Raw genomic sequence first — 25,422 nt, 5'->3', positions numbered from 1 at the left:
TATGCCTGACAGCCAACCCCAAGGTGAATCCATGGACCTGCAGCAGGGGCATCACCTGGAAGCTCACTGAAAATGCAGGTTCTCGGGCCCACCCCAGACCCACCAATGGGAAGCTGCATTTTTTTTTTTTATGGAAAGGCGTTTAATTTTAAATATAGCAGTGTGTACATGTCAATCCCAAACTCCCAATCTATCCCTTCTCCCCACCCTTCCCCCCATCCCCGGCAACCACAAGTTCATTCTCTAAGTCTGTGAGTCCATTTCTGTTTTGTAAATAAGTTCATTTCTATCATTTTTTTTTTTAGATTCTGCACACAAGCCACATCATAGGAGATTTGTCTTCCTCCGTCTGACTTAGTTCACTTAGTATGATAATCTCCAGGTCCATCCATGTTGCTGCAAATGGCATTATTTCATTCTTTTTAATGGCTGAGTAATATTCCACTGTATAGATGTATCACATCTTCTTTATCCAGTCATCTGTCGATGGACATTTAGGTTTCTTCCATGTCTTGGCTATTGTAAACAATGCCGCAATGAACACTGGGGTGTCTGTATCCTTTCGAACCATGTTCTTCTCCTGATATATGCCCAGGAGTGGGATTGCTGGGTCATATGGCAGAGGAAGCTGCATTTCAACAAGACGCCCAGGTGACTTGTGTGCACATTAAAGTCTAGGAAGCACAGCTCTAACGGTCAACAATCCTTTCATTCTGCCTCCTCCAATTCTCCCAAGTCCATCCACATCCTTCCATCCCCCTCCACCGTCACCTTCAAGCCACTGACATCTTCCTAACCAATCTCCGTAGCCCCACTCTTGCCCCACTCTGATACCTTCTCCCCCAGGAGACAGAGTGACCCTTTGAAATGTAAATCTGATCAAAGGAGTCCCCTACAAAAGGCCTTGAAATGGCATCCAGTTCCCCTCATTATGAAGACAGAAGGTCATGCGTCCATTCACTGCATTTTTATTGAGTATCTTCTATGTGCCAGGCACTGCTCTAGGCATTGGAAAGAGAACGGAGAACAAAACAGATGAAAAACCCTGCCCTTGTGGAGCTTATATTCTAGTGGAGAAAAAGAGATAATAAATACCGAATGATGTAAAAGCTCTAAATATGAGGTTTATCAAGGGGTGACAGATGTTACAAAGAAAAATAAAGCAGGAAAACATTTGCAAATTTGAATAGGGTCACCAAGAGGAGACTTCAGTGAGAAGCTGTCATCTGAGGGAAGACCTGAAGGAAGCGAGGGAGCATTCCATGAGAATATCTGGGGGAAAAGCATTCCAGGCAGAAGGAACAGCAAGTGCAAAGGCCCTGAGGCAGGAGCATAGCTTAGTGGGTCAAGGAATAGCAAGGAGGCTGGCGTGGTTGACGCAGAGTGAGCAATGAGAAAAGAATAGGCTTCCCTGGTGGCGCAGTGGTTGAGAGTCTGCCTACCAATGCAGGGGACACGGGTTCAAGCCCTGGTCTGGGAAGATCCCACGTGCCATGGAGCAGCTGGGCCCGTGAGCTACAAATACTGAGCTCTGCGCGTCTGGAGCCTGTGCTCCGCAGCAAGAGAGGCCGCGACAGTGAGAGGCCCGCGCACCGCGATGAAGAGTGGCCCCCGCTTGCCACAACTAGAGAAAGCCCTCGCACAGAAACGAAGACCCAACACAGCCAAAAATAAATAAATGAATAAATAAATTTAAAAAAAAAAAAAAAAAAGAATAGGAGCTGAGGGGAGAGAAACCACAGGGGGCAGATCATGTAAGGCCTGTGGCATGTTAAGAACTTTGGCTTTTACTGCAGAGAAATGGGAAGCCATGGGAGGGAGGGTTGTAAGCAGAACAGAGATGTGATCTGACTTGTGGATTCAGGGGATCATTCTGGCTGCAGTGCTGAGCACAGACTGCAAGAGGGCAAAGACTGAGAGCAGGGAGGCCAGTTAAAACGTTACCTCAATAACCCAGGTGAGAGCTGATGATGGATTTGGACTAGATTGACCGTTGTGGAGGTGGTGGGAAGTGGTCCAACTCTGGATGGAGAATGAAGGCAGAGCCAACAGGATTTGCTGATGGATTGGATGGGGGCGGAGGGTGGGATAAGGACAATGTAGAGAAATGAAGGATGGGTCCAAGGAATTTGGCCTAAGTAACTGAGACAGGGAAGGCTACAGGAGGGATGAGTTTGGGGGAGGGGGAGAGACAGAGACCAGGGATTCCACTTTGGACGTGTTCAGTTTGGAATGTCTTTCAGACATCCAAGTGGAGATCACTGAGGGATCAGCCCAGGTACATGTCCACGTAGGAGAAGGAGGGTAAGACTGAGATAGACTAGCCAGGAGATGGAGGGAAAGCAGGAGGGTGTTTTCATGTGCAAAACGAAGAAAGCATTTTAAGAAGGAAGGAGTATTAAGCAGTGTCAAATGACTAAGGTGAGAGCCCAAAGGTAACCACTGGATTTGGTAACCAGAGCAGCCACTGTGGTGGGGAGCAGAGCCAGGGGCAGTAGCTGGAGATGGACATGCGATTGGGATGGAGGGGTGGGGGGTGGCGGGATGCCACGATTTCTTGGTTGATTGACGAGCTGTCTCATTTTCTCCAGATTCAAACCTTAGGCTTGGTTCAAGCTCTGTCAGTCTTGGGTCTGATCCTCAGCTCTCCTCTCTCCTTTCTCCTAGCCCACCTCTGCTACTTTCAACTCATCCATCTGGAGCCACAGGTGAGGACAAGGTAAAAGTTTAACTCTGCCCAGGAAATGAAAAGACCTCGTTTTCCCCAGTTGGGAACTATAAATTTTTCTGAAATTCCAACCATTCCTCCCTTGGAGTCTTGATTGTTTTTAGTCTTTAAGAGTCTCCATTAAAATGCAAATGTCCCAGCTAGCCAGAAGGAGGGAGACAACTCAGGCCGCCCTTACAATCCTCATCTTTCTGGATAGCTAACCCACAGGGAGGCCTATGATTCCCCAGCTAAGTCCTTCACCTCTCATCCAGTTCTCAGGATACAGTCTTTTATTATCCACCCTTTATAAATGACTAAACTAATTCTCCAAAAAATTAAGTGATTTATCTATCCAATCATAAAACTAGAAAGTAGCAAAGTCAGGATTTAAACCCAGGCAACCGACCCCAGGACCCTCATACCATGTTTTTTCGGTTTCTTCCACTTTTTTTTTTTTTGGTCTGCTGACATTTTGCACGTTTTTTAGTTGTGATAAAACATACATAACATAAAATTTACCATACTGACCATTTTAAAGTATACAATTCAGTAGCTTTAGGTATATTCACAATGTTGTCCAACCATGACCACCAGGAAGGTTTTAGTTCCAGAATTTTTTCATCACCCCCAAAGGAAACTGACCTGTTGATTCTTGAGTGAGTGATACATTCGCGTAGTCCAAAAGCCAACAATTATTAGAAGGTATACAGTGAAAGGCCTCGTCTTACCCTTGTCCCAGTCTGTCCAGTTCCCACCTGGCCCATGAAGTAGTTTTTACACATCCTTCTGCAGCATCTTTATGCAAATATAAACCAATACAAAGATGGAGTCCTATTTTCCCCGTTTTTTTTTACACAAAAGTTAATATATTATACATTCCACTCTGCACCTTGCTTTCTTTACTCAAAATATCTTGGAAGAACTTTCTGTCGCTACATAGAAAGCTTCACCATTCTTTTTCAAGTAATATAGTAGCCCATGGCATGAATTTGAAATAATTTAGGTAACCAGTTCTCTACTCATAGGCATTTGGTTGTTTCCAACGTTTTGCTATCTCAAATAACACTGTGGTGAATTGACCTTGTGCTACACCATTCCACAAGTGTGGAAATATACATGCTGGATAAATCCCCAAAAGTGGTTCCCTGGGTCAAAGGGCATATGCATGCATGATGATGACAAGTGTTGCCAAACTGTGCTGCTTATAGGGTGGTACCCATTGATCTCCCATTAAACTGGTACAAGAAAGAGGGCCGGGGACTTTGCCGGTGGCGCAGTAGTTAAGAATCCGTCTGCCAATGCAGGCGACACGGGTTGGATCCCTGGTCTGGAAAGATCCCACATGCTGCGGAGCAACTAAGCCTATGCTCTAGAGCCCACGCGCGCCACAACTACTGAAGCCCGCGCGCCTACAGCCCGTGCTCCGCAACAAGACAAGCCACCGCTATGAAAAGCCCGCACACCCCAACGTAGAGTAGCCCCCACTCGCTGCAACTCTAGAGAAAGCCCGCACGCAGCAACAAAGACCCAACGCAGCCAAAAAGAAAAAGAAAAAAAAAAAAGAGGGCCAGGACTTCCCTGGCAGTCCAGTGGTTAAGACTCTGCCCTTCCACTGCAGGGAACGCAGGTTCGATCGCTGGTTGGGGAACTAAGATCCCACGTGCCAGGCGGCATGGGCCCCCAAAAAAAGAAAGAAAAGAAAGAGGGCCCACATGCTCACCCCACACACTGTGCTAGCCCTTGTGTCTGGAACCAATGCCAAAGCAGCTTTCGTCTATCACTTTACCTGCCCAACTCACTCTTATCCCTTCCTCTAGTACTAAAACTCCCCACCCCTACTTCAGGGATCTGATCCTCTCCCACCGAAAAGGACTCTTGTAGGTACAATACCCACAATGGCCACAGGAATGATCCCCAAACTCAGGCGGGGCCATCACCATTCCCCACCCTCACCCCCATTCAGGGACTGATGCAGAGATGGGCACATAATCCAAGCCAATCAGAACTCCTCCTTGGGATCTGTCTAACTGGAATTGGTGGAAAGGAGCTATTTTTCCCTCTCTGGAGGAAAAGGGATTAAAATGCAAAGCCACAGTGGTCTGCAACCGTGGTTTCAATATCATGGGGAGAGGTGGCCCAAGAGAATGAAGCCAACACAGAGACAGACACAAGCGACAGAGAGGAAGAGAGATTGTCCATGGTCCTGGATCCAGCTGTTCCTGAGGCCGTTTCCACAAATAGGTTATGCCGGCCAATTAAATCCTCCGATCTTGTTTAGTTAATTCAACCTGGGCTTCTGTCACTTGCCCTCAAGAGTCCTGACCAATACACTGTGTATAAAGTATAATCCCAATTGTGTTATAATAGAGAGAAACAGATGTAGATGCAGATGTAAATATACCGTGTGGGAGGGTATGTGTTTGGATACGAAAAAAGACCAAAGAAAATACAGTAAATGTTAATAGTGGTTATCTCTGCAATTCCCCCATCTGGGATTGCAGATGAGTTTTATTTTAGTCTTTGTACTTTTCTGTGTTTTCCAATTTTTCTGCAAGGAACATGGATTTTAAAAATATAATAAACGTTTCTTTAAAAAATCAGATCGGCAAGAAGCAGCCCAGAGAGCACTCCTAGCAGGTTCTGAGCACATGCCATGGTCAGGAACAGCAGAGATGTCTGCTCTGCACGGTCAGCGCCCCCTGGGGTGGCTGCTGCCCATCTCAGGCCGCTTTGTGTGCACAAACCCCAGCCCTCCACGGTGTGGCCATGGGCTCCGGTCTGTGGCCCAAGGTCAGCACAGAGCCAAGGCTCCTTTCTTCACACTCAGCTCATGCTGAGCACCCCCCGCATAGTCTCCACCCACCCCTGGTCCCCTCAGCCTCCAAGGAGAGTCCCATAACGCAGAGGCAAATGCCCATCCCTGCGCTGTCGACTTCAGGACCACAAGGAGAGCTCGCATGAGGTGGCCCAGTCCCTCCGGCGCCTGCCCCCTGGGCTGACCTTCCCCAGCACCACAAGACAATCAGTGGGGAGTGAGGCTTGGGCAGGACAGTGGCCTTGTTCTGACCTCCAACTTTAGAACATGGACTGTTAGGGAAGGAAGGGCTGTCCCTTCCCTGGAGTCCCCCAGGCACTCTGGCTCCACACACATCTCAGTTTTCACAGAAATGGGACTAGAGACACCTCCACCTGCCTATCCCATCTCCACCCAGGGAAATACTCTCTTTTATCTGTGTTACATTTTAGGGTCCTGCGTAAGATTTTTTTTTCTTTTACCACGGGAGCCATTTTTCAGGGTGTAATTCAGTACCATGCAGCCATCACCACTATCCGTTTCCAGAACTTTTTCCAGAACCCTTAACAGAAACTCTGTATCCATCGAGCAGTAACTCTCCCCACCCCAGCCCCCAACCCCTGGTAACCTCTATTCTACTATCTGTCTCTATGAATTCACCTATTCCAAGTACCTCGTATAAGTGGAATCATACAATCTCTGTCCTTTTGTGTCTGGCTTAGTTAACTCAGCATGTTTTCAAGGTTCCTCCAGGTCGTATCAGAATTCCGTTCCATTTTATAGCCGAATAATATTCCATTGTACGGATATACCACATTTTGTTTATATATTCATCAGCAGAAGGACACTTAGGTTGCTTCCACTTTTGGCTATGGTGACTAATGCTGCTATAAACATGGGTGTGCCATATCTCTTTGAGTCCCTGCTTTCAATTCTTTGGGGCATATACCTAGGAATGGAACTGCCGAATAAGATTTTTGTTTACACAGATAATTCCATTAAAGAACGAGTGACAATCATTCATTAGTTCTAGTCCCATTTCACAGATAGGGAAACTGAGGGTCACAGTTTGAACACCCTATGCATCGAGGATCACATATGGTGTTGCTTCCCTGGGTTTTTCCGTGAGGCTTCTGGCTGCCCCTCTCTGCCCTCCTGCAGTTACATCCTTGTTACCTAGGAGTCCCTACATCTCATACACCTGAGACCCCTGCTGGGCCTGGGCCTCCAACAGGGGGATGGATCACTCTTAGCCGGGGCCTTGTGACCAAGAGCACCTACTGGCTACATGGCTGGAGGGAGTGGCAATCTGTATGCAAGGAATCCAGACTTTCTGGGTTGAGAAGCAACTGGGCTCCACTGGACATCCGCAAAAGAGGACTCAAAGCATGATCCAACCCCAGAGCTGAGGGCCAACGCTGAGGGAGGCCTGGCTGTCCTCCGGGACAAGGTCTAGCACAGTCACACGTCTGACTGCCTCAAAGTTCAGGACGGACTCAGGGAAAAGGTGGCCCAGGGAGCATGTTTACTAAGGCTGCATCCAATATGCTGTATCAGGGAAGAAGAGTGAACACCTCACGTGCAGAGATGGAAGGAGGCATCAAGAGATGTCTGCAGCCTCCAGCGAAGACTGAACCAAGGCCACCACCAGCTAAAACACCAGGGCCAGGAGAGTGGACAGATGTCGGGTTTTTCCTGCCCTGCTTCCATCCCCTCACCTTCTGATAGCAACACACCAAATTTCCTTAGGTGACCCACCCCTCCTATTGTCTCAGCCCAAACAACTCCATCTCTGGAACCAAGAATGAGCACAAGACCCAGACCTGGCTAATCAGTGTATCCTATCCCTCTGGCCAAAGTCAGGGGTGGGCACACGACCCGCTGTATCCAGTAGGTCTTCCTTGGGACTCTGGCTGAAATTATTGGGAAACAGGTTCGCTCTTCCTACTGGTGTTGCTAAACTGGGAGAATGTAAGCTTGAAGCGGCCATCATCCAACTGTGTGGATAACCCGAGGACGAAGCCAACTCAAAGAAAAACATAGCCTAGAGACAGAGAAAGAAAACTGGTGCCCAAGGACACCACTGGAGCCATGGATCCAGCCATTCCTGAATCTGTGCTCCCTTGAACTTTCCAGTTGACCTAAACCAATACATTTCTTTTTTTCCTTTAGGTTAATTGGAATGGGGGTCTGTCACTTGAAACCAAAAGATTCCTGACTAATTCAGCTCAATTGCCCAGCAAAAGAGTCATTTTGGAGGTACCACCCACCTCTCCTCCAATACAAAGACTCTCTAGCTCCAAACCCCTGACTAAATAGATTGCCATAAAACAAATATTACAGAACTCTATTTCAACCGTAATGCTGATTCTGCTTTTCTATGCTAACTGGGGTACCAAACTGCCACGTGGGTTTGGGGGAGGCCCAGAGCATAGAAGCCTCCCATTGCCTAACCTGCCCTTCTCTCCCCAACACTCAGCACCAACCACAAAATGGACTCAGGTGACCCTGACAGCCTCATTTCCCACTATTCCCCAACATGAAATCCACACCACAGTCCAACTGGGTTCTGAGCATGTCCCCTGCTCATCCTACCTCCATTCCTTTGCTCACATATCCTATTTAACTAGAACGTACTTCCCCACTTCACCACTCCCTTCAGAAATCTTGTCCAGGCTCCATGGCCCTCAAACACCAACTCCATGACGCCTTCCTCAGGTGGCCTCCAGGACACCAGGCACCTCTTCTCCAGCACCCACCATCTCCGGTCTTGGGTTCACACTACACGTCTGGTCTCTCCTTTGGGAACACAGACTGCTAGAGGCAGGGAGTGTGTCTCATTCTCCTCCTGGAGCCTGTCTTCCAGGGCCTGGTACACAACTGGTGCTCCACGTCTAGAGGCAGGGAGTGTGTCTCATTCTCCTCCTGGAGCCTGTCTTCCAGGGCCTGGTACACATCTGGTGCTCCACGTCTAGAGGCAGGGAGTGTGTCTCATTCTCCTCCTGGAGCCTGTCTTCCAGGGCCTGGTACACATCCGGTGCTCCACGTACAGTGATGGACGTGAACTGGAACAGCACGAATGAATGTCTGGAACCCAACTCATTCAGAAACAGGACTGCTGCCTGCATTTGCATTTACGGAGGAGAAAGAGAAGGCGATGTTGCAGAGGGGGTGGCGGCACCTTCCAGAAGCGGGGAGAGGTCAGAGGACCTGAGACGCGGAAGCCAGGTGGCCTTGTTCCCATCACTTGCACTACAGCCTGTGACCTGCTCCGCGCGGCTGTGCCCCTGGGGGACCTTCTCAGCTATCAGTAACTGGTCTTTGCTGAGGTCACACTCAAAAGCCCTTTCTGGCACATTTGCAGATAGAGTTTTCAAACAGCCTGTTTCAGTTACCTCTTGATTTACATACTGTTTCTGCCTTTGCATCTCAGATTAAATGTCTTATTAAAATAAATGCTCTATTAAAATACAGATGGCACGGGTAACCCAGGCTCCAGCCCAGACCTTCCCGTTCTCATAAAGGAGCAGGAATTTCTGTTCTAATTAGTGAGGAGAGTAGCCAAGAGACCTTTCAGCTTATCTGAAGCCTGACAGGACAGACCCCTCCCCCAACTAAGGCTCCACAGTCCCCCACGCGCACCCCACCCCCCGCTAAGGCCTGGTGTTCGAAAGAAGCCCAGCTGCCCGAGAGACCTATCCAGTCCCTTCCTTACAAAATAACAACAATGTGCTAAAGTGTCACAGTTCAATATAACCTGAAGTCTTTTCATATACCTGGTATGCATTTCATACACCTGAGATGCATTACAGTCCACTTCATAGAAGGTGAAAGTCAAGGACAAAGCGGTCAAGTAACTTGGCCAGGGTCACCATGTAATAGGGATAGGAGAAAAGCCTAGAATTTGGCAGGAAACAGACTTGGGTTTGAATCACAGCTCTGCTATACAAGCTGAGTGACAATGAATATGCCACCCCTTTTGTTTTTTGTGGTTTTTGCTTTTATTTATTTATTAATTTATATTTGGTTGCACCGGGTCTTAGTTGCGGCAGGTGGGCTCCTTAGTTGCGGCTCATGGGCTCCTTAGTTGCAGCACTCAGGCTCCTTAGTTGTGGAATGAGAACTCTTAGTTGCAGCATACGTGTGGGATCTAGCTCCCTGACCAGCGATCGAACCCCAGCCCCCTGCATTGGGAGCACAGAGTCTTAACCACTGCACCACCAGGGAAGTCCCCTGCCACCCCTTTTGAACATCAGTTTTCTCCTCCATGAAAAATGGAGATGACAATGATCAGTCGTGCAGAGAAAGAAATTAGTGAGGTTTAAGTGCCAGCCCAGTGCCATGCCCAGAGTGGAGCTGAATACTAGTGCCCTTCCCTGTCCCTTCTCTTGAGATTCCTGAGTTTTCGTTCTGGAAAACCCAGCCTCGCATAATTTCTGTTATTTTTTTTTAATAAATTTATTTATTTATTTATTTATTTATTTTTGGCTGTGTTGGGTCTTCGTTTCTGTGCGAGGGCTTTCTCTAGTTGTGGCAAGCGGGGCCGCTCTTCATCGCGGGCCTCTCACTGTCGCGGCCTCTCTTGTTGCGGAGCACAGGCTCCAGACGCACAGGCTCAGTAGTTGTGGCTCACGGGCTTAGTTGCTCCATGGTATGTGGGATCTTCCCAGAGCAGGGCTCGAACCCATGTCCCCTGCATTGGCAGGCAGATTCTCAACCACTGCACCACCAGGGAAGCCCCTCTGTTATTTTATTTGTGGGTAATTAGGGAGGACAAGGGAGGAGGAACATCTACAGACAAATTAACAGTGGCCATTCTGCAGCCCAGCTCCTGCACGGCACCCAGCCAGGCTGCCAGGACCCCTCATTTCCAATCACAATGGACCCGCCCCAAACCAAGGAGACCCAAAGGGCATGCAGGGCTGAGACCCAACCCCCAGCCTCCACGTTCAGTTAATTACACATAGAGCTCCCCAACCCTGAGCTTCTTGCTTCCCACGCTGTACATCCAATCCCTCAGGGCTGGGGTAGGTAACACAGGTGCAGCCAGGTATGCGTGCTGGGGTGAGCAGGAGGGCACCAGCCCTGTATGGAGCCGGCAGCTGGCACTGTAGGTGCCATGCGGAAGGCGGGCCCAGCCAATGTTGCCAGAGCTTCTGATTTCTCAAGAGAAGATGGAAACACACATTTGTAACATGGAACCTTCCAATTTAAAAATATCAGCTTAAAAGTAGAAAACATATGTGGGTCTAACAAGCCCGCTCGAGAACGGGCAGGGCTTTGTGCTGTTCCCTGCGGCCTCCCCAGTGCCTGCAACAGTGCCTGGTACACAGTGGAGGCTTCATGAGGAGTGCGCAGGGGCCAGTTTCCCGCCTCTGCCTCAGATTACAAACTCCCAGGTACCAGCAGTTCTGCTGTCCCCACTCTCTGCAGACAGGACACTGTGCTATTGTAGCACATGACAGTGAAAAATGAGGGGGGTCCCGCCTCCACCCTTACAAGGGCCTGTCCTCTAAACCCCGTGAGGGCTGCACCTTGCTCGGGGGCTGTTACGAGTTGTTCTAGCCCCGCGAGTAAGCATTTAAGACAACAGGTATCAGCACAGCGCCCTGATTCTACCACACACGTTCAGGGTGGTTGGTAAAGATCTTAATAGTAAAGAAACAGAAAAGCGGGGACGACGTGAAGGACAGGGGAGGGGATGGCTCTAACCAACAGCCGGCTCCCTCCTGCCTTTGGAGAAGTGGCCCCGCAGGGTCAGCCCACCCCCGAAGGGCTCCGGGAAGGACTTGGCCAGAGCTCCAGCCTTCATGAAACAGTGTTCATAACTGATAAGCTTAAAAGCAAGTGACAATTTTTCAACCTAGCCTTGCTCCAAGGGCAGCAAATAAACACAGCATCGGCTCCAGACCCCCACTGAGCACGTCTGGAAGGAGAAGGGAAGGTGAAACCAGGCTCCCTCACCCCTAGAAACCAGTGTGGAGTCTGACCCCATCCACCACGGTTGAACTGGGACTCCCCACTCAGAAATACCACCTCATGACATGAGTTCCCTTTATCACAGGTGTCAAGGCTACCCCAGGTACCACCCATATGCGAGGCACTGGGCCTGACTCCACAGTGATTATAACTGGACTGTGGAGAGGCCTGAGGGAGCCTGCTGGGGTTCTGGAAAGTGCTACATCTGATCCAGGTGGTGTCTACACAGGCAGATACAGATGTGGCAATTCGTTGAGCTGTACCTTTAAGACTTGTGCACTTACTATGTGGATGTTACCCTTCATTACATTCATAATAACAGCAACATCATGGAGGAAGCACTTCTCAGAAGTCAGGCACTGCATAAGTGCTTATCCTGGGTTCCAGATAATATAATAGTTAAGAGCACAGTCTCTGGGCCGCAACAGAACCGAGTTAAAATCCCTGCTCCTCCACCTCTGATTCTACCCCCAGCAGGCTCCTCGACCTCTGAGCCTCTGTCCCTCAGCTGGAAAACAAAGATAATAACTGGTAGAGTTAAGATAGATGTGCACGTGAGTCCTTAGCCCAGAGCCTCAAAAACAGCAAGCCTCAAAAGGTGTTGGCTAGGGCTTCCCTGGTGGTGCAGTGGTTAAGAATCCGCCTGCCAATTCCCGGGACATGGGTTCAACCCCTGGACCGGGAAGATCCCACATGCCGCGGAGCAACTAAGTCCGTGTGCCACAACTACTGAGCCTGCGCTCTAGAGCTCGTGAGCCACAACTACTGAGCCCGCGTGCCACAACTACTGAAGCCCGCGCGCCTAGAGTCCATGCTCCTCAACAAGAGAAGCCACCGCAATGAGAAGCCCACGCACCACAACGAAGAGTAGCCCCTGCTCGCTGCAACTAGAGAAAGGCCTCGTGCAGCAACGAAGACCCTATGCAGCCAAAAATAAATAAATAAAATAGATAAGACATTAAAGGAATAAAAAAAAAAAAAAGGTGTGGGCTAGGACTTCCCTGGTGGCGCAGTGGCTGGAACTCTGCGCTCCCAATGCAGGGGGCCGTTGTTCAGATCCTTGGTCAGGGAACTAGATCCCACATGTATGCCGCAACTAAGAGTTTGCACGCCACAGCTAAGGAGCCTGCGAGCTGCAACTAAGGAGCCCACCTGCTGCAACTAAGGAGCCCGCCTGTTGCAACTAAGACCCGGTGTAACCAAATAAATAAATAAATATTTTTAAAAAAAAAAAAAAAAAAGGTGTTGGCTTGTTACAATCATTCAGCCCTCAACAACCCGGGACTTTGGTGCCGTAGGGTCCATTGTAACATACGAGAAAAGTGACCCCTTCCTGCCAACAGTGCTCCCTAAACTGTAGGCATTTCCTCACCATCTTCCCAATTTTCCCCAAATCCATGTACCACCTATTACTTTTCTTAACACTTTTCTTTAAATGACTCGCCATTTTTTTTTTTTTTTTTTTTTGCGGTACGCAGGCCTCTCACTGTTGTGGCCTTTCCCATTGGGGAGCACAGGCTCCGGATGCACAGGCTCAGCGGCCATGGCTCACGGACCCAGCCGCTCCGTGGCATGTGGGATCTTCCCGGACCGGGGCACGAACCTGTGTCCCCTGCATCAGCAGGCGGACTCTCAACCACTGCACCACCAGGGAAGCCCGACTCACCATTTTTTACTTAAACAAATTTACTTTTAAAAAATGTTATGTAACTGTCATACAAGGAAAAACGTCACTTGCCAGAATTCATCTTTTTTAAATAGCTGTTAAAATAAAAAGCACTTGTCCACCTGAAATCATCTTGCCTACCTCCTTTACTTTTTGTGCATCTGGGAGGCAAATAAACTCCGTTTGTTGAGCCGGTCTTGGGATAGGGGCAGGGGGAGGGCCTCATCTGCTTAAAATGACTGAGAAACTTCCTGCGCCCTTCAGCAGCCCCATTTGCACAGAAGTGATTTTCGTTGGTTTAACCGAGCAGGCCTGGCAAGCCCTCTATTTGGCAACATCCTGGTAACCAGCCATCTGTGCACCACGCGGGCTTCCAAGAGATAAAGCTGCATTTAGAAAAAAATGTATATTTGCTAATGGCGACTGTTCGCTAATTCAGACGCCCACTGGCCCCTCCTGGGCATAAATGAAGGGAACCTGACTCTGCCTATCAGACAGCAGCCCCAGGACCCCAAATCTAGGAACCCAGAGTCAGGACAGTCCTGGTGCCCAGACCCAGCTTCAGTGTGGGCTGGACTCAGCCTGGACCCTCACATCTATGGGTCCCCAAACCACACAGAGGCAGGAAGGAGTTAGAGGACTAATAATGGAAAGACACATGTGCAAGCAATCAGGTTCATTTCTCTCCAAAATCTCTTCCGGAAGGGAAGGGAAGAGAGGAAAGGGGGAAAATCTCAGACAAGAAAAGGGGCATCTTGAAACCTGTGTCAGAGGGCACTGCAGTATTAAGAGGACCTCGAGGTAAGAAGCAATGGGCACATTTAGCCGGGGGAGTCAGTGAGTTCATTCATTCATTCATTCATTCAGCAAATATTTACTGAGCGCTCCTATTGTAGGCAATGATGTGAAAAACGCAAAGTCCCTGCTCTCAGACATCTCACCTTCTAGGGGAGGGAATGGCCAATAAATTATTTATTACTTATGCTAGATGATATCAGTTAATGATAAGTGCCATGGAGGAAATGAGTCAGAGTAAAGTAAAAATGGCTGGAGTGAGTTGTTTAGGTTGGATGGTCAGAGAAGTCCTTTTGGAGGAGATGACATTTGAGTTGAGAGCCCGATGATGAGGAAGCACAGTCAATAAAGTCACTGTAAAGAGCATGTATAAAGGGCCTGGGCTAGAAGCAAGCTTGGCATGTTCTAGAAACAGAGAGAAGGCCTTTGCAACAGAAGTACAGTGATCACAGCGAGTGAGGGGAGAAGTGTTAAGAGACAGGTTCACAGAACCAGGCAGGGGAAGTAGACCCAGCTCCAGAGTTTAGATTTAATTTAAAGTGTCTTGGAGGGACTTCCCTGGTGGTCCAGTGGTTAAGACTCCACGCTTCCAATGCAGAGGGCGCTGTTCAATCCCTGGTCAGGGAACAAAGATCCCACATGCCATGCGGCCAAATAAAATAAAATAAAGCCATTTTAAAAAAAAATTGGGGGCTTCCCTGGTGGTGCAGTGGTTGAGAGTCTGCCTGCCAATGCAGGGGACGCGGGTTCGTGCCCCGGTCCGGGAGGATCCCACATGCCGCGAAGCGGCTAGGCCCATGAGCCATGGCCGCTGAGCCTGCGCGTCCAGAGCCTGTGCTCCGCAACGGGAGAGGCCACCACAGTGGGAGGCCCATGTACCACAAAAAAAAAAAAAATTTTAAAGTAAAGTGTAATGGAGGGCTTCCCTGGTGGCACAGTGGTTAAGAATCCACCTGCCAATGCAGGGAACACAGGTTCGAGCCCTGGTCCAGGAAGATCCCACATGTCGCGGAGCAACTAAGGCCGTGCACCACAACTACTGAGCCTGTGCTCTAGAGCCCGCGAGCCACAACTACTGAGCCCGCGTGCCACAACTACTGAAGCCCGCGTGCCTAGAGCCCGTGCTCCGCAACAAGAGAAGCCCCCGCAATGAGAAGCCCACACACTGCAATGAAGAGTAGCCCCCGCTCGCCGCAACTAGAGAAAGCCTGTGCGCAGCAACGAAGACCCAACGCAGCCAAAAATAAATAAATTAAATAAATAAATTTTTAAAAAGTAATCAGGGTCTTTTCTAAAAAAAAAAAAAACAAAACCAAATAAAAGAAGTGTAGTGGGAAGCCTACGGAGTAGACAGACTTAATTTTATTTGAATTTTTAAAACTCCGCTGTGGCCGTCATCAGGAGAATGGGTAGGGGGGGACAAGAAGCGAGGCGACCAAATAGGAGATTAAAATAATGGCTCAAAAGGAATCTAATAAACTCATTTATGCCTCAAATTCTGTTCCTTAGCTCCTCAGACTCGCAGTGAAGTTAGAAATGGGAAGCTGGTTAAAGGGAGATGTTTGTTCTTTAAAGCAACGACAGCCAACCGGGTCAAACATGAGACAAGAGAGGGCGAGTACCAGGCCCTTCCACAGAGGGCAGGACCCAGCCACCTCCTAAGAAGAGAACAAGCAGCCATCTGTTCTGGGGCCTGGGAGCAGACTAGCTCCTGCCTTGTGCCCCTTCCAGCCCTGGGACTCTGGGACTCCAAGACCAGGACTCCTGGACACTCCTGAGGCTCGGACACCCTCATCCAAGCAGCTTGCAGGGCTGTCACTGGCTCTCCCATGTGAAAACCTAAGTATCACCCATGACACCAGCCTTCAAACCCTAAGGACAAAGCAATCAATGGCTGCTAACATCACAAAAGCAGACAACTGGACAACCTCCACTGGCATGGTCTTACCAAAGAAAAAAAAAAATCCAACCCAAATCTGATGGAGCTTCTAAAACTAAATACCAACCTACAGTTACACAGGGGACAGCAGAACATGTTAAATGACACTCAGAGACTCCATCCACAAAATTCTGACTCTGGGACTCTCCCCAAGACAAGCAACACAGTTTCTTCAATAAAGAAATCGTAAGGGGGAAAAAAGAGTTGGAGGAGAAAACTTATAATGAGACACATCACCAATCACACTGGATTTTGTGAATCCTGGCCCAAAAAAACTTTTGAAAAACTTTTAGGAGGCAATTAGGGAAATCTGAACACCAATTGAATGTGATATTAAGAAATTATTGTTAACTAAGGGGGTCTGATCATTGCTAATTTCTTAGAAGAATTCTTATCTTTAAGATGCATGAAATATTTAAGAATGAAACGATATAATGTCTGGGATTTCTTCAAAATAATCTTGTGGGGGAGTGGATTGGTAAATAAATGAAACAAGATTGGCCATGAGTTGATAAGGGTTGAAACCAGGTATTATATTACACTATTCTCTCCACTTTGCAGCACGCTTGAGAATTTCCACAATAAAGGGGTTTTTTTTAAGCTGGGATGAGCTTTTTCTAATACCGTACACAGGAATAACCCACTAGACATCCTACCGACAATGGAGAGTCCAGGCTCATTAGAGTCACTGTTCTGCCTCCCCACAGCCTGCCATTCGTGATTTGCTGAACGGTGAGTGAATTTATATTTTCCTCCTCATAAATCCCACGGTGGGAGTTGTCCCAAAATAACCACCCCCTGTAAAATGTGGATTTCTCTTTCATTTATGCTAATTGACCTCTCTCCAGTTCAGAATGTCATACCCGCAGCCAACGGACTTTACCCATACATTTCAGAAGGTACAAAATTTGACTGTGTTCCTCTACCTCAGTCTTTCCAGCTAAAGATCCCTGTTTCTACCTCAGAGGGCACCACTCCCCTCACCATCTACTTCTATTATTACTGAAGGGATGTTCTGGACTTACCCTGCTCTGCCACATCTATATGCTCTGAAAATCAGAGCGATTTTTTTTTTTAACATTTATTTATTTATGGCTGCGTTGGGTCTTCGTTGCGGTGCGCGGGCTTCTCATTGCTGTGGCTTCTCTTGTTGCGGAGCACGGGCTCTAGGCACACAGGCTTCAGGAGTTGTGGCACGCGGGCTCAGGAGTTGTGGCTTGTGGGCTCTAGAGCGCAGGCCCAGTAGTTGTGGTGCACGGGCTCAGTTGCTCTGCGGCATGTGGGTTCTTCCCGGACCAGGGATCAAACCGTGTCCCCTGCATTGGCAGGAGGATTCTTAACCACTGCGCCACCAGGGAAACCCCCAGAGCGCCTTAAAGGAGCTCTCAGTTACAGGGCTTTCCAAACTGTCATCTCCAAGCAAGGCTTCATTCAGGTGCCTCCTTGGAACCATGCTCAAATTCAGTCCGCTCTCAAACACAACATTGTTTCTGTAGGATCGCAGGTGAGGGAATCCCTGGAAGATGGTGGGAAAGAAGCAGAGCCTCCAGGTTGTCCCACAGCTCCCAGAGAGTCATCAGGTCAAGGCTGATGAGCCCTACCCACATTTCTCCAGGAGGCAAACTGAGGCTGGAGCTTTGGGTACAGTTCTCAGGACCTACCAAGAGCGCCTGGGAGTCTCCTGCTTCTGAGCCCCTATGGGCTACCTGTGTCGTTACCATTCTCCCTGGCACACCTACCTGTCCCCCATATACACTATCTCCAAGCGGCCTGCGGAGGACAGGAAGGTGACAAGGAACACTGGGCCATTACTGCAAGACACACAGTACTTTACATCCCTTATGGTCAACAGCCACAAGCGTTATCTGCACAAGCCTGTCAGTAGAGGTGCTGGGAAGATCAATGGGTGAATCAAGCCTTCTGGGAAGGATGAGGAGGGCACCTGAATCTGACCTGACCCTGTGATGAGAGGGGGAAGGAAGGAGGAACTCGGCAAATGTAACACTCATCATGGAGTTTAGGAAGTGCTTAAGAGAGGCTGGTAGCTGCAGCCTGCTCCAGGCCCCCCACCATGGCCGGTGCCTGCAGAGCAAGGGTCAATCGTGTACAGGGCACGGATTTCAGACGCTTAAAGACAAAGGAACTCCAGAAAACAAACAGCAAGGGAAGCAAAGGTCATTTAGCACAAACATGAAAGCAAGCCCTCTCTCTCCTTGGTAGGTTAAATCCATGGCCAAAGCCATCAGGATGGCAGGAGCAACAGAAGAATAGGACAAAGGCGGAGGTGAGGAGGGTCACCGCTGTGTGCCTGCGTTGCAGGGAAGAGCACAGTGCATCCAGGAGGAAAGACGAGTACCCTGAGCCTGGGACGTCCTCACCCCGGCCAGTCCCTTCCTGCCCCCTGTCCACGTCCTTCCCCGGTGCCTCACTGCAGCCCCCCACCCCCAGACTATCTCTGCCCAGGCCCACACCTGCCTGGCTGCCTCCTCGGCCCATGTATGGCTGGTCTGGACTACTGGTGGGGCTGTCATCACCAAACATCTTACCTTCGTTTCTGGGACATGGGCCCAGAGAGAGGAGAATGGGAGCAGTTCCAATCAAACCTCTCCAACCCCATGCAGCACTTCCTACCTTTCAGATGCATGTTTACCCACGTTATCTCCCCTGAGCCTTGCACGCCCTTTGTGTAGATGCAGGAACTGAGTTTCAAAGAGGTGAAATCTATCACATCACAGTCAACGGGAGGAGCCAGGACTAGAGCTTCTAGCCCTCTGTGCAGGGCTTTTGCCACGCTCCCGCATTCTACGCTCAGAGTCAGGAGTGTTCTGATACATCTGCCTTTCTAGGGAGCACATCTCCCTTCTCGTCCCTCAAAACAGGTCCAGGTTGTCTCAGAACAGCCATCCCATATCCTTCTGACTTCAGAGGGCTGGATTGTTCATCCGCCCTGTACAGATAAAATGCCAAAGGGCACGGCATAGATGAGAATCAAAGTCTACGGGAGAATGGGGCCCAGACCTGGAGCCCTGAGCTCCGGAGTCCTGCTAGCAGCTTTTCCTGCTAGGCAAGTGTGCCCTGAGCATCAGTCATTCCTAGATCACCTGCAGAATTTCTGCCATATTCTATACCATTTGTACTATTACTACTGTTTCTACTAAATAGGCTCATTCTTGCGACTTGATACTTCTAATTTAAAGTGATACTTTATATCACCACTGCAAGAGGGAAAATTAGTACCACTGGCCAAAACCAGGAGAGAATCCTAAAAATAAATAGTACAAAAACAACTTAAGTTATAGGCAGGCACTGTTCCCCAATTTAAAGACCCTGAGCCAGAGGTCTGCTCTCTTTGCTATAAAAGGGAGATTAGCAAGTGTTAAAAAGGTGTTAAAGCCAGACTCGCACCAATCTAAAACTTTCCCCTTGAAGAAATTACAAGGATTAGCAGAGAACGGAAAAGGGAAGAACTTTCTCACTAGGTGACTCAATGTTACTTCATGCTTAACCACCTTCAGTTACTTCACTGAAGATTCATCCTGCACTGTGGGAAACATCAAATTAGACTAGGTTATAGGAAGTGGGACAGGAGGGATGAGAGACAACCAAACCATAAGCGGCAACCCATGCCAGCTTCTCCAAGTGCTCCAGTTAGTTCATTGCCCGTCACCTCCCCCAGGCACATCCAGCTTCTGGGCAAGCCCAGGGGCCACCAGTCACCACCCAGGCATCTATGGCTCCACTGCCCTTGTCTTAGCCCTTGTCCAATGCAGAACGCAGCACTAACTCCGAACTCCTCTGGAAATTAAGATGCAGCAGGGCCACCAGCAGTTACCCCAAATCCCCACAGCATCTCTGTGGACAGTCAACTCTAATGACCCCTGGTTGCTGGGAAGCTTTGGGCTCATATACCCTAGCAGAGGAGGGAGGCTATGCCAGCCTGTGTGGGCAGCTCCCTGGGGTCTCGTGGACATCACATCTGTAGCTAGGGGCTGCAGCCCCGGAAGCAACCCCAAAAGCTCCTTTGCCCATCCCAAACCCCACATCTCTCACCCCATAGGTCCTCCAGCCTATCTCTGAAATCGCCTGAGAGAACGATTTTCAACACCCAGGATCAAACAATTAAGAGAGTAAACCCAAGAAAGGTGAAGAGTCAAAGACAGAAAAACCCAAAGACAGAGGGACACGGAGGCAGGGGTGGAGGTGGTAAGCAACCTCCAAACTTGCTCCTCGCCTGCCAGCACCTTGCGCAAAGCTAGCAGATCCCGACCTGGCCGGCACCTCGCGGGCTCAGCCAAGTTGCAGAGAAGCAAATGGTATCCCCAGCGTACTGGGCCATAAGGGCCTGAGCCAGGGACGGTCGCCCGGGTCGGATCAATACTACTCGCGCTGCAGGCTTTGGGAAGGGCGCCGCGATAGGCAAATTCGGGGAGTGGGAGTGAAGGACTTGGTGACCCTCTGTTGGGGATGAAGTCCGAAGGGTTCTCCCAGCCGCCCTCCGACCCAGCCAATGCCCTGCCTGGGCTTTCCCGTAAGAACCAGTGTCGGCGGCTAAGCTCCGAACTCGCTCCCCAGACAGCGACCGGAGTAGAGGCTTTTCCCCATCCAGCTCGAAGCCAAACGCCCTCTTGGAAAAGTCCACCCCAAAGAAAACGGGAATTTAGCCCGAAAGCAGCGGGAAGGGGGAGGTGGCGCTGCCAGGCTTTACCTTTTCTCTTTACTCTGTTTTCGGGATTTGTGCAGGAGTCCGATGAGCACCACGGCGGCGCGGATCCCCGCCTTTCGGCAATGCATCCTCCCCGCGGGCTGGGACATGGCGAGGCCGCCGGCGGTGCCCGGCCGCGCCCTCGCCCGCCCGCCGCGCGCCCCCGCCAGCCCCGCTTCGCGCGCTCCGCGCCGCCCGCTCCCGGCCCCTGCGCCCGCGCCCGGGTCCCCGGCTGCTCGCCTCGCATGGGCCCGCCCCGCCTAGGTGCGCCCAGGGGGTCAGGTGACTGGGTGCTCACTTCCCGGCGACCTTCAGTGTCTCCTCGGGGCCCGCCGGGCGGCCGGTGCCCGCTCCCCCAGCGCGGGCATTTCCAAGGCTCGCTAGGGGCGCGGCCCGGACGGGTGGCTCCGGGGCTGTAGCTCCGACGCGCCGCCCGCGCCCCGGACCCCGCCCCAGACCCGCCTCTCGGGCCCCGGCCCGGGGCGCCCCGGCTGAGGGCGGTTCAAGCGGGCCGGCCGCCACCGAAGGAAGACGGCCGGCTCGCGCTCAGCGCTCCCGGGGCTCGGCGCCCGCGTTCGCCCTCTGCCCCGCGCCCCGGCTCCTTGCCGTCCCGCCGGGCGGCCAGGCCCCAGGGCTCCCTCGCCTCTCCTTGGTCCCCTCCTCAGCGCTCCGTGTCTCCCGCCCCCGCTGGCCGGGCCCCGGGCTCCCTCCCCAGGCGAAGGCGGCTGACGCGCTTTCCCAGCCCGGCCCGCCGAGATACTTCTCCGATGCTGTCACTGTCTTTAAAACAGAGGGAGAAAAAACATGCACCGAGAGGAAACGCGCGTCCTCAGTCCAAGCGAAACTGCCTTCGCGCGCGGGCACCGCCTCAGGCCTCCTCTGCCCGGGGCCAGGCTGCCGGGCGGTTAGAAGGGCATCCCGCGCCCAGCGCGCGGCGCCCGCCCTCCCGGGCCAGGGATCCCTGGCGTTTTGACTCGGCCGGATGCTACCTCTCACCTTTCCCCAAATCCCGGAAAGGACTGTCATGCGGGGGTAGAGGGATCTACTACAGAGTCCGCATCGATGTGGGCTGGGGTCAGTCCCCCGGTTAACATTTGTTTTCCCGGCCCTGGGAGTTTGACAAAACAGAGGGTCAATGATAGATTTCCTGGCTGTTACACCTGCACCTCGCGTCCCAGGTTGCCAGGGAGACGCAGGTGGGGGGAAGGGGGACCCTACTCCACGGCAGCCGGGGCCCCAGCGCGGGCTGCCTCACACACCCAAACGTTCATTCTTCCCCTCCTCCTGCACACCGCGTGCACGCTTCTCCTTCACTTCAGAAGCCAGTTGGTGGGGAAAGGGCCCTGGCCCGGTCTCTACTACGGGCGCGGGGTGCTCCTAAGCCCCCCTCAGTCACTTCCATTTGCTGCCAAGAAGCCTAGCACCCTCTCACCACCCTCACCTCCCCCCACCCCCTGCTTAACTACTGGCTTTGCTTCTCCTTCCATCCCCCTAGGGAAGGGAATCGGCAGAGGACTGGAGGGAATTAAAACTAGCCAATTAGTCCATCTTTGGTAACAGCCCTGTTGGGGCCAAAGAGGTCCCTGACGCAATTTGCCTTGTTTTTTATACAGTCTGCAGTTCAAGCAAGCAGAGAAAATCCAGACAGGGAAGGGGACCTTGCTGGAGAGGGGACGGGGGCTGCGAATGAATTCAAGGGCCTGAGACCTCAACCCTGCCTCTCCAGTGGGCACAGCTTCTTGCTGGCACTGGCATTGGGGGGAGGGCAGGGAGCGCCAGAGTGGTGCCAAAACGTGCCTGGTTTATTTATGAAGCATCCATTAGCAATGGCCTCAGCCCCCCTGAGCCTGCCTGGGTGGTGGGAGATCACAGATATAGCCATGGACGGCTATCTATAGCCAGAGAGGAGTGTCCCAGGCCCCACCCCTGGGATTGCAGCTACCCTGGCTTCAAGGACTACACCAGTAAGTGACCTGAGAATCAGTCTGGAAAAAGAATGAGGAGGAAATGAGTATGTCCTCAGTGGGTAAGAGGGCAGCGCGGCAGCGCATACAGCCCAGGGCTCCTCCAGCCTTTGCCATACACAGAACCTATCCATGGCCAGGAGGGTGCTGGAGGCACTGGCTGTAGGTCTAGGCCAGCATGAGGTGTATTTTATCCACACACAGGTAGAGTACACCTCGATGCAAGACCTGAATCCCTCCCAGGTGGGTGAATGTGGATGGCTCCCACCTAGGCCCCACTGCCTGGGAGGTATTTTAGATCAAGTTCATCAGTGAGAAACAGGGCATTGGGATGAAAGTGAAAAATCTTTCCACCAAGCAGGTAACTTCATTCATTGTTATTCTGGGCTTCCAGGCCCTCTCAACTCATCTACAACCACAATGTTTCCAGCCCCAGTGTGGCTGAAAATATAAGGTTGTCCCCCAAAGACCGTGACCTGATCTGATTCCTAGCGCCCTAAAAGGTAGAAGTTTTCTGGGGGTGGGAGAGCCATTCCTTCTGCCCACACCCCACACAGGAAACACCAAAGCATAAGGACACCCATCAGTGGCAGAGAATGTAATGGCCATCTGCTAGATGTGGCCATTCCACCAACATTTATGAAACAATTAGGATGCATCCAGCCTTGTGCAAGAAACTAGGGTAAGAGAAACGTAAGAGACCATCCTTGCTCAAAACAAGCAGGGCTAACACACATGAAACCACAAAACTATCCCATTCCTGGCTTATCCAGTTTCTCCAATGTGACCCAGCCACTGTTCCCCCAAGTTAGGCCACAATGTCTTAATACCATACTACTCAGTTATTTACTTATTAACTTTGCTTTAATTAAATCCACTCACTTCTTAACTAATTTTAAAAGAAAACATTATTACCACCCTAAAATCTATTATTGCTTGTCATTCATCCCATACAAACATACACAAACTTATTAAATTCTAGCTCAATTCTGTTGCCCGGCGAAGGCTCGGCACCTGAAGCACCTTCGTTAAAAGAGAAAAATAGACAAGCATTAGTTTTCAGCTACACACTTGCACCAAATGAAGACGCTGTCCTTGAAAAAATCACCAAGTTTGAAAGAGAACCAAAAGGGAACAATTTTTCAGGTAAGTGACTCAAAGGTCTTCTAGGGCCACATCCGTGGGGTACTTTGGGGTGGACGGAGAAGACTGGACACTTCCAGACCACAGGGAGTGAGGTCAGTGAGGACCACAGTGGTCAGAGAAGGGGTCTTCGCCCGGATCCCAGGCCACTGAGCAGCAGTTTATCCTCGGCGGTGTCCCAGCTCACAGGACCTCCAAGGTCTGTCCCAGCCCTCCCCCCTCCCCAGCACACAGTCCCTGAGAACAAAGTGCTGGGCAGCTGCCAGCCTGGGTCTCTGTCCCAATCCGGGGAAACCCAAAGGCTGAGGGGGCCTGGGTGGGAGCTGGGTGGGGAAGGGGACAGGGCAGTTAATCATGAACAGAGGGCAGACAGCTGCACAGCCCATTCCTAAGGGGCCAGTGGGGTGAAGCAGACAGACACGCATGCTTGGTCCTGAAGAAAAGGGCCTTCTGTGCCTGGGAAGCCGCTCCAGGAGACACATCCGCGTGAAAGCAGGAATCAGCCCCACTGCCAGCGCCCAGGTCTGAGAGCAAGCGCTCCTCCCCACCCCCCACCCCACCTCCACTACCAGTGCCTCCACTGCTCCCCAAAAGGATTGCAACCCTCCTTGGCTAGGATCACGGGTAGACGTGAGGCAAGAGGGACTGTGGAGCTATGGGGTAGGGCCTCTGACGAAAACCAGCTATTTTCAGATATCTTGCTTCTCCCCTTCTACAGGGGACAGTGTGCCCAGCCTTCCCATGGATCACACAACCTTTGGAGCAATTCAAGAGTTATACACCTTTAGACCTGCTTAGGACAGGCCAGCATCCCCACTCTCTTATGCCTTTGGGGGTACACACCAGCTCCAGCTCCGAGAGAAATCACTCAGAAGCCCCCCTCATGTCTCTCTGCGGAGCACTCACACCTGTGCTTGCAAGGAGCCAGACTGACATTCATTCTTGGCAGGTACGTCAGCACCCCCTGCTGGACCACGTTACAGTTGCATCTCTGGGATACCACCATATGAGGAAAAGGAGAAAGAGGAAGGGGGAGAGGGAAAGCGGGGGGAAGGGAAAGATTGGGAAGGTCATTTGAAGTGGAGAAGCAGTTTCTATTTTGAAAAGAGAGAGAGACGCAGGAGGGATCTTTGCCACACGTTGACTCTCCACCCAGCTCCTAACCTCCCCACTCAGAGCCCACGACCAGCCCCCAAAGGGGTCCCTCCCACCACAACAGGCTCCTTTGGGGATAGCAACAGACCACGCCCAGGCTGGGCATGGAAGCCAAGCTTGGGAACCACAGCTCAGCCTACTTCCCCGGAGCCACACATGTCATACTGAACAGAGGATCTGCCGAGAAACTGGCTCAGATTTGGGAAAGGGATCTCGGTGACTTGTGTGGCATTTCCGAGCTCCAGGGAGAGGAAACCATGCCTGAGAAAACCCACAGATCCCACTCAGTGGCAGGCATCCAGCCTTTGGGCTAAACATCATCTAGTACCCAGAGCCTGCAATGCATGATGATAACCAGAACTTTGCTGATTTCCTGTTCAGGAATTACAAGAAAAGGGGGTAGGAGGAAGAAGAAAGGAGTTCCTCACCTATTTCTTGGGCTACTGAAGGTATTTAAAATATTTCTTTTTGGTTTATTTATGGAATTTTGAATCCATGAATCTAAACGGCATGGCTATAATTTTTCCCACAGTAGAAACATTCAAAAGGATTCTTCCATGTGTGAAATTTCTGAT

The 25,422-nt window shown here is 50.9% G+C and overlaps 1 protein-coding gene across 1 annotated transcript in view; it reads right to left on the bottom strand.

Annotated features, from left to right (window-relative positions):
* Positions 1 to 25,422, bottom strand: part of RAP1GAP2 (RAP1 GTPase activating protein 2) — a 204,284-nt gene that overhangs the window by 118,077 nt on the left and 60,785 nt on the right. The window lies entirely within an intron of this gene.

The sequence above is a fragment of the Phocoena phocoena genome, chromosome 19 (assembly GCF_963924675.1).
Source record: "Phocoena phocoena chromosome 19, mPhoPho1.1, whole genome shotgun sequence".
Classification (NCBI taxonomy): Eukaryota; Metazoa; Chordata; class Mammalia; order Artiodactyla; family Phocoenidae; genus Phocoena; species Phocoena phocoena.
This window is presented reverse-complemented; position numbering and strand designations above follow the sequence as displayed.